Source organism: Corvus brachyrhynchos, unplaced genomic scaffold (assembly GCF_000691975.1).
Source record: "Corvus brachyrhynchos isolate BGI_N302 unplaced genomic scaffold, ASM69197v1 scaffold169, whole genome shotgun sequence".
Lineage (NCBI taxonomy): Eukaryota > Metazoa > Chordata > Aves > Passeriformes > Corvidae > Corvus > Corvus brachyrhynchos.
In genome coordinates, this window is record NW_008240030.1 from 1,527,025 (window position 1) to 1,536,195 (window position 9,171).

Consider the following 9,171-nt stretch of genomic DNA (forward strand, 5'->3'; position numbering starts at 1 on the left):
TCCTGTATCTTCATCTTGCCATTCAAAGGCGAAACACCCTCACCTTTCCCTTCCCAGTGGGCAAGCCCAAAATGCATCTTTCAAATCAATGGCACTGAACCAATCATGTCTGGCTGGTACCTTACTTAACAAAGTGTATGGGTTAGTTACTACTGGATATCGTGCAATAGTTTGTTTATTCACTTCCCTTAAATCTTGTACCAATCTGTATGTACCATCTTGGTTTTTTACTGGTAATATTGGGGTATTATTTGGAGACATGCATGGTTCCAGAATTCCATCTTTGGTCAAGTCTTTAATCACCGGAGTCAGCCCCTGTTTTCCCTCTGCTGAAATTGGGTATTGTTTTACTCTTATCGGTGGTATATTTGGTTTCATTCTAATCTCTATGGGGGAAATAGCTAACAGTCCATGACCCCCTCCTTCCAGCCATACTCTCAGGTCTATCGCCTCTTCATCTTCTTGCCTTAGTATCATTATCCTTGCTACCATGCGCCCTTCTTCTGGCACCACACATATTCTTAATTGTACCTGTAAGTCTCGACCCAAGAGATTGCGCCCTAACTTAGGTATGTACAACAAGTTTACACATCTCTCTCTAGAATTTCCTTTTACTTGTACTTGTTCTATAATAAATACATCAAATGGGTCATTTTTAGCACCTTTTACTTTACATTTTTGATTACTCAATTTACACCCCACTTGTAAGCTTTGAAACACATGACCTATCTGCTCCAGTGTCAAGTAAAAACTCACATTCTTCGCTCTGGGGACCAACTTCTGAATTTACCAGGGGCTCTGTCTGATGTCCGATCTCTTTCCCCAGAGCGTAGAGCCCCTGACACCCCAAATCATCTCCTTTTAAAATCCTCTCCAGCGTGTCCTGTTCTTTTGCGATTGCCTCATCCATTTGCCGCTTTTTGCAGAATCTTTGTGTATGACCCTTTTCTTTGCAATAGTAACAAACTTATCTCAACCCAAGGTGGTTTTCTCCACTTGTTTGGCCCCCCTTTTTCCTCTGCTTCTCCTTTTGACTCTTCCCTCCCAGCTCCTACACTCTCTTTTGCTATGGCCACCATAATCTTTGCCTTCGTCTTAGTCTTTTCTTCTTCTCTCCTTAAATACACCTTTTGCACCTCCCTCAACAGTTCATTAAGGCCTCTTTCCTGCCAATCATCCGCCTTCTCTAATTTCCTCCAAATATCAGTCCACGCCCTGGTTACAAGCTGTATCTTTACCAATATTTGTCCCTCTGGACTTTCTGGATCAACACTCGAATACAACTGAAAGTTTCTTTTTAACCTTTCCAACCATGCACTAGGTGTCTCATCCTTCTCCTGTTGGCTATCAAAAGCTAGCCTTGCATTACTTGTCCTAGGAACTGCTTCTCATATTCCCCTTACTATCAAAGATCTATAGTCTCTCATATTTCTTCTGCCCAGCTCCTCATTAGGATCCCAATCTGGTTGATTATTTGGCATCTTTTCCCCCCCTTGGGGACCAATCCTGTTTTCCCTTTCCCAGATTCTCATCCCTGCTGCAGGTATTAATTGGATCTCTTCCGGGGAGAAAAGGATACCAAAAATAGAGTTCAATTCCTCCCATGTATACATACTAGGTCCTAGAAATTGGTCTAACTGATTTGATATCCCTATAGGGTCTTCTAATAAACTCTTTGTTTCTTTTTTAAAGTTCCTGACCTCAGAAGCTGTTAATGGTGCATTTACAAACCCTGTTCCTCCCCTAGCACCCCCCATGGGTACCTCTCTCAGTGGCAACAACTTCTCCACTACTTCTTCCTTGGACTGACACCTTTTTCCTTGAGACCAAGTGTTATAATTGTGCTGACTTGAGCTCCCTTCTGATTTTTTCTGTTTCTCTATTTCTGCATTCCTACAACAACAATGTCCATCAACTTCCTGAGAACCTTGGAGTCCATCCCCTCCCTGTTCAGTTCCTTTACTAGGAACCGGTTCCTCAGCAGGTGACTGAGACATCAAAGAGAAACTAAAGGGAACAGACTGAAATGTAGGAGGCGTAATAAGGGACATAGGGAGACTCTGAGATATTAAGGAGGGATCTGGAGAATAAGGCTGGACTACAAAAGGAGCAGGGAACGGTGTCGGGCGGACAACTGGGGTTTTGGGTTCTGGATTAGTATATACAGGAGGAGGCTGAGGTGGAGGTGGAGGTGCAGGCAGTGGTATTGGTTGACTAGAAGGGGGTACTGGAGGGGTAGGAGGGTGAACTATAGGTGGTGTTGGTGGAGAGGGAGGTGGGAGGTGAACTAAAGGTTCCCATTCCCTCTTACGGCTTTCCTCCTTTTCTTTTCTTTCTCTCTTTTTCCTTTCCCTCTTTTTCCATTTTGTACACTCCTATCTTTTTGTCCCAAATCTCATTTTCTAACCAGCAAGCTGCATATTGAACCTCCTCATTTTGGGACTCCTTTAGATTAATATATTTATTTAAAGCTACACATAAGCATTTTTCTTTAGATACATACCAGGGCCAATAAACGGGTCCTTCTTGAATCCTCTCCTTTGACCAAATCTCAACACTATACTTTATCATTTTAATTTTATCCAATTTTTTATAATTGTCATCAGTGTCCCAGTTTTCGAGCATTTCCCCCAAGGGACTATTGGGAGGAATGCCTTTTATCTTGTTCTTTTCCTTCTTTAACTTCCGGGAATTCTTCCCTGCACACTGACCCATGATTCAATAATAATTGGATTATAATTTAAATATTTAATGAATTACCAAAATAATTCAAGTCTTATATTTAAATTAACTCCTTAATATGAAAACCTAATAAGACTGCTGGTCTAGAATGATAACCCAAGGTATCTCAATAATGCGGGAGAGAAAAAGAATAAAAACTATGTGTGGGAACCTCAAAGAGATCATGGGAACTAAAAACAATGGCGGTCGCTGGGAAAATACCGTGAGAATATAAACAAGCCTCATAGGTTACTAGAAACTGGGTGGACCCTAAAGTTTTTCAGCCCCCCAACTTCCAACACCACCCCTTTCCTGGAGCTGGGGGCGTTCCACAAATTTTAAGATGGCCCTCGTTAGCTGTTGTGAGAACTTTCTCTAGAATTGAGACACCTTTCACAGCCTTTAACCAAGCCCTGACCGCTCCAGTGAAGTTACCAACAACCACCTCAACAACTCTGTGATTTAAAACCTTCTTATATTTGAAGAAATACGTAAAATCCCAACACCATACTGGCAAGCTCACTCTTACCCAAATACACAAACCTATCCATGTATAATACACTCCAAAACAAATAAAAGCACCTACACAAACTAAATATTCTACATTCATATACTCTCTCCTTAATAGACGGCCTGAGGACTATTGGATGAACCTCACCTCAGGACCTCGCCTATCAGGTCCCCGCAATCACGCAACCAAATCAATCTCCCCCCATCCCCCCAAAAAAATGATATCTATATCACTGATAAGAAGTTATAAAAAAAAGTATTTAGATGTAACAAATACTAACAGAATACACTCAAGTAGTCTTGGACTCCAAATTAAAAGATAAAATCACTTAGACATATATAAAACAAAAATAGAACTTACCTCTATCTTGGCAGGTTCTAACACCCCCTCTCACTCCTATTGAGTGAGGGAGCTTCTCACAACCGGTGGCCTCTCCTTGTCACCGTGTTGCCAGGAATTTTTCTCACTCCCTCAAAGAATCCCCAGCACACAGGATTCCCAGTTTGAGGCGCCGTGAGAAACTTCCCCCCCTTGCGAGTCCACACTCGGGATCCCTCACTCGGGGTCCTAATCCCCCTTGGGTTGGGTACCTTCCCCTTCCCCTGCCAGAGAAGGGGCAATCCCCTGTCAGGCGGCCACACGGACCTGATGGTCTCCGGGCAGAAGTTATCAACCTCCAACCTCAAGTTGGAGCTAGGAGGGTCCTAGTTCCCCAGGTGCCAGATCTCCCCTTGATCTGCCCTGAGGAACTGCCCTCCAGGCAGCCTTGGCTGGTGAGGTTACCGTGTTCCCCACCCCTCATTGGGCTTTGAATGAAAAATAACCACAACTTTACTGCAAAATTAAACAGAATTCCAAATAGCACATTTTTAAAGAGAACAGAAATACATTAATCATTCAAGTAATTTAGCCGTTAGTGCTGTTAGAGATTTCTTTTCCTTGCAGTTTTGTCCTGGGTACCTGGATTTCAGTCTCAGAATCAGAATCATAGAATGGTTTGGGTAGGAAAGGATCTCAAAGATTGTTTAGTACTAATGCCCCAGACATTGGCAGGAACACCTTTCACTAGACCAGGTTGCTCAGAGCTCCATCCAGCCTGGCCTTCAACACTTCCAGGGATGAGGCATCCATAATTTTTCTGGGCAACCTGTTCTAGTGGCTCACCACCCTACAGCAAAGATCTTCCTCCTGGTATCTAATCAAAGCCTACCATCTTTCGTTTGATTTCATTCCTCCTTTTCCTGTCACTGCATGCTCTTATAAAAAGTCTCTCTCCATCTTCCTTGAAGGGCTCCCTTTCAGGTGCTGGAAGGCCACAATTAGGTCATGCTAAAGCCTTCTCTTTTCCAGGCTGAACACTCCCAATTCTCTCAGCCTTTCCTCATAGGAGAGGTTCTCCATCCCTTTGATGAACGTGGTGTCCCTCCTCTACACTTGCTCCAACAGGTCCATGTCCTTCCTGTGCTGGGACCACACAGCTGGATGCAGCACTGCAGGTGGGCTCTCACCAGAGAAGAGGGGCAGAATCCCCTCCCTCGACCTGCTGCCCACACTGCTTTGGATGCAGACCGGGACATGGTTGAGTCCTATATCAGAATTTTTAAATTCATTTTCTCTTTGAATTGAAAACCAACGAGACTATCTCATTGGTTGTACAAGGTAAATTTGGTATGATTTATGTTTTTATTTTGAAAATGGCTCTGCCTCAGCAGCAGTAGTCATTCTTAGAGTCCTTCCAGGGATTGGTGCCCTGGGAGTGGGTGCCTCTGGGCAGCCTGAAGGGTCACTTGTTCACAACAGAATTGTTCAGATCTTTGAGGTGAAATCCTGAGACAGTCTATGCCTGGGATCATGCAGCAAATAATAAGCAGAGATGAGAGCAGAATAAAGACCTCCAGACTTTCGGGCATGTGTTTTAACTACTAAATCACTTCTCCTACAGGAAGCCAAGGAAGGTGTGGTCTTTCCATTTGGTACTGAATCTGTATTCTCCCTGGCATCCCTACTTCTGTATAGATTTATGGGTCATACCTTCAGCATTCATACTCCTCCATACTCCTGCCACTTTTATCCTGTTCTTCTTCCATGTCTTAACTGGGGTCTTTTCCTTTGCAATATCCAGTACCGCTCAGTACTCTCGGCCTGTAGTGATGCAAGGGGATGCTTGGCCTTTCTTTGAACCTCTATGCTGGCTCCATGGTCAGAGAGATGTTTCTTTTCTGTCCACTGTAGGTCTTCACAACCCTTGTATTCTCTCTCCTGTAGTGATGCAAGACTCATCTTGAATTCTCACACATATGTTGCCCCTGCGTCCCTCTGGAGCAGTTCCCACTTAACCCGGTCAGCTCTGGACGCAGCAGGCTGCGGGGGCCAGCCTCCGGAATCCAGGAGACTGGAGGTCTGGCTCGTGGATCCTCCCACAGGACCGCGCCGATATAGGCAGGTGGCAGAGGAAGGAGGCAGGCTCAAATCTGGGTAAAATCCGGGAAGTTTATTTTGCCCTCAAGCACAAGGTCTCACCTCCCAGGGGACCCCAGCTCAGAGCCCCGAGGTGAGCCTGTGCTGAAGCTTTTATGGGGGGGCGGTGACAAGGGAGGGATCACAAGAATAACCAAACAGTAGAGGGGAGGGTGTGGTAAACAGGGTAAAGGGCGTACAAAGGAACCAGTCATAGGAGAAGAAGGGATGGACCCTTTCCCCATGGCCAATCACTTGACGCTCCAGCCAGAGCTTTCTAGAAGCCTGGGAGGAGTGCCAGCGCGATTGGCAGGGGCCTGGGAGGAGGCAGAGAAGGAAAGTAAAGCAATTAACATGAAACAGGGAGGGTACAAACTGGGTTATTGCAACAAATAGAAATCTAAGGGGAGATCCAGACTGAACCAAACAGAAACACACTCCCACAATATGTCATATCTCTGATCACATAAAAATTCAAGTCCCTCCTGATCAGCTACTCTGCTAAATACTTATGAGGATACAAAAATTCAGAAAGCATCTAGACAGATGATTTTTGGTTTGGTTCTTCTGTGTGTCTAAAATTTTTCTTATAAGGTCCACTTTTTTTCTCTACCCTGTTCTTCCACTTTATCTCTCTCTGTCTTTGTGACTTCTAAGCTCCCTATTTTTTAGCTCCTGCCCATGGTGGTCTTTCCAATCCTCCTGGAAGCAGCAACTCCTTCCAGTCAAATTACACTGAGAATAAAACCAGCCTCTGAGACTTTTTGATAAGATGAAGATTTGGCAATTGACAATCTTAATGTATAGTTCAAGAGTGAATGTATATACCATAAGTACCACTGCAGCTTCATTTTTTTCTCAATGCAGTGGTGAGAAGAGATGTGCTATAACTCAGGCTGAAGCTAACAACATGAAGTGTGTGGAGGAAATTTTAAAAATATTCCTCTCTTCTTTGAAACAGTATCCATGGAGCCCCAGACTGACTGTAACTGATCTTCTACCCCTTTTTTCCAAATAACTTGAACCCTCCTACTCTGGATTCTTTAAACTGGAGCTCTTAATATTCCTCCTGCATTATAGGTAGTGCATTTCCCTTGTCTGCATGAGATGCTCTTTAAGTTCAGCCTTTTACTCTGTGCTTCAGCTGGTCTATGTGGTGTGGTGAGTTTTTTCCTCCTGCTGTCTGTAGCCTTAAAAAGATCAAATTATTCTGCAATTATTATTTCTTTTACATTATTAATTATTTTTAAAGATTCATGTAAAGGCAGTGTGCATTTGTGTCTGCATCTTTTTTCTGTATCTATATATAGAATATAGAAGAAATTAAGTCAAGCAGCTCAACTGTTTGCTTTCCATCCTCACACTACAGTTCCTGCAGGTATGCTTGCTTGGTTAAGTGTTACCAGGACATCCCATGGCTCTGTTGTTGCTTGCTCTTTGGAAACTAATGGACACTGTTGCAGTTGTCTCTTTAAATCAAGCATTGACTGTGTGCTATTGTGTGGTTAACAGCCAAGAGCTAAAATTCACTAGTAGCTTACAAAAAAGGGAATTCTAGCAAGATTGAATGCCTAGTCAAGCACAAATAATCTAACTTGGAGAGACATGGAGTTGATGGTTGATGGATTGACTGCTCAGTGGATAAAGAACTGGCTGGATGGCTGCACGTGAAAAGTTTTGGTCAAGAGCTTATTGTTCATGTGGAGACCAGTGTCTCCTCTCAGGGGTTGGTACTGGGACTGATACTGTTCAACATCTTTGTCAGCAGCATGGTGTCTTAGGTTACAATATAAGATGTAACCAAAAGTATATATTCTATCACCATCTGTTAAAACTAGGTGGGGCAATGTTCTTTATCTCTTCCATGACACATCCCTGATAACTCCCTCCAGGCAATATCTTCTGTTAATGAGCCATCTAGCCTCACTGCATGACTCAAAATTACATCATCCCATTGTGAGATGCTCTGCCCAGGGGAGGAACCAAGCATTCCTACCTGGATATAATCTGAGGTTTGGAACACCACAGTCAGCGCTACCTATTGGATTCCCAGAGGACCTTCAGGTGAAGACCAGACCCTTCTACAGGATCACCACTTCAACAGGACCACTTCAAAGAGGACAGCTACCACCACCCTGACTAACAGGATGTCAGGTTGTATCCTGATTCTGTCAGTGTTCTTGTACTATTGCATCTATTTTAGTTTTCCTATTAAATCATAATTCTGACTTGCGATCTCCCACTGGTTTGTTTTCAAACTGGTACACGTGGACAGTGGCATTGAACACAAGTTCACTGACAACATCAAGCTTTGTGGTGCAGTCAACTCTCTGAAGGGAAGGAATGCCATCCAGAGGGACCTGGACAGGTTAGAGAGGTGGGACTGTGAAAACCTCATGAAGTTCAACAAAGCGAAGTGCAAGGTCCAATACCTGGGTTGTGGCAATCACAGACACAACAACAGGTTGAATGGAGAATTGACTGAGAGCAGCTGTGTGGAGAGACTTGGGGGTGATGGGTTGATGAAAAGCTCAACATGACCTGGCAATGTGCACTCACAGTCCATAAAGCCAACTGAATCCTGGGCTGCATGAAAAGCAGGTTGAAGGAGGTGATCCTCTCCCTCTACTTTGCTCTTGTCAGACCTCATCTGGAGCGCTGCATCCAGCTCTGGTCTCCCCAACATAAGAAGGACATGAAACTGTCAGGTTTTTGCGTGCTAGCTCAAAGAGAACCCAGAGGTCTAGCCTCAACCTGACTGCACTACGGCAGGCACAGACACACATGAAAGCACAGGCAGAAGAGGGTGCGCTCCTCACCCAAGGACAGGGTATGAAGGCACGCAGGCAGAGGCAAAGAAGGAGAGAGTGGACTCTCCATGTAATTTCTACACAGAAGGTTTATTGAGGTGAGACAATGGGGGGAGGAGATGGAGAGCCAAATATCTGACAGGGTCCAGGGATTTTATACTGGGGATAGGAAAGGCGGGGATAACGGATACAGCAAATGGGATACTTGACAGGAGACAAGTGTTGAGGGCAAGGGAACCAAAGGAAATAACACAAAGGAGGGATTTAGGGAAGGAACAAATGGGGCATCAAGGAACAAAGAACTTTCTAGAACTGATACATATTAAACTTGGGAAATGAATATACACAACCTCATACATAAAGCATGGAGAGAAAAACACTAACCAATCAGGGGAAAACATGCAAACAGCAGAACAAAGGAATCATGGGTTCTCACTATGACTGCGAAGTTATATACTAAACTTGGGTTGCTGACCGCCACAGCTGGTTGTCTGAGTTCTCCTCAGGAGACAGAGTGGCTGGAGTCACCTGCACCAAAACATGAAACTACTGGAGCAAGTCCAGTGAAGGCCATGAAGCTGATAAGAGGACTGGAGCACCTGCCCTACAAAGACAGGCTGAGAATGTTGGGGCTGTTCAGCCTGGAAAAGAGAAGGTTGGGTGGAGAAGGGG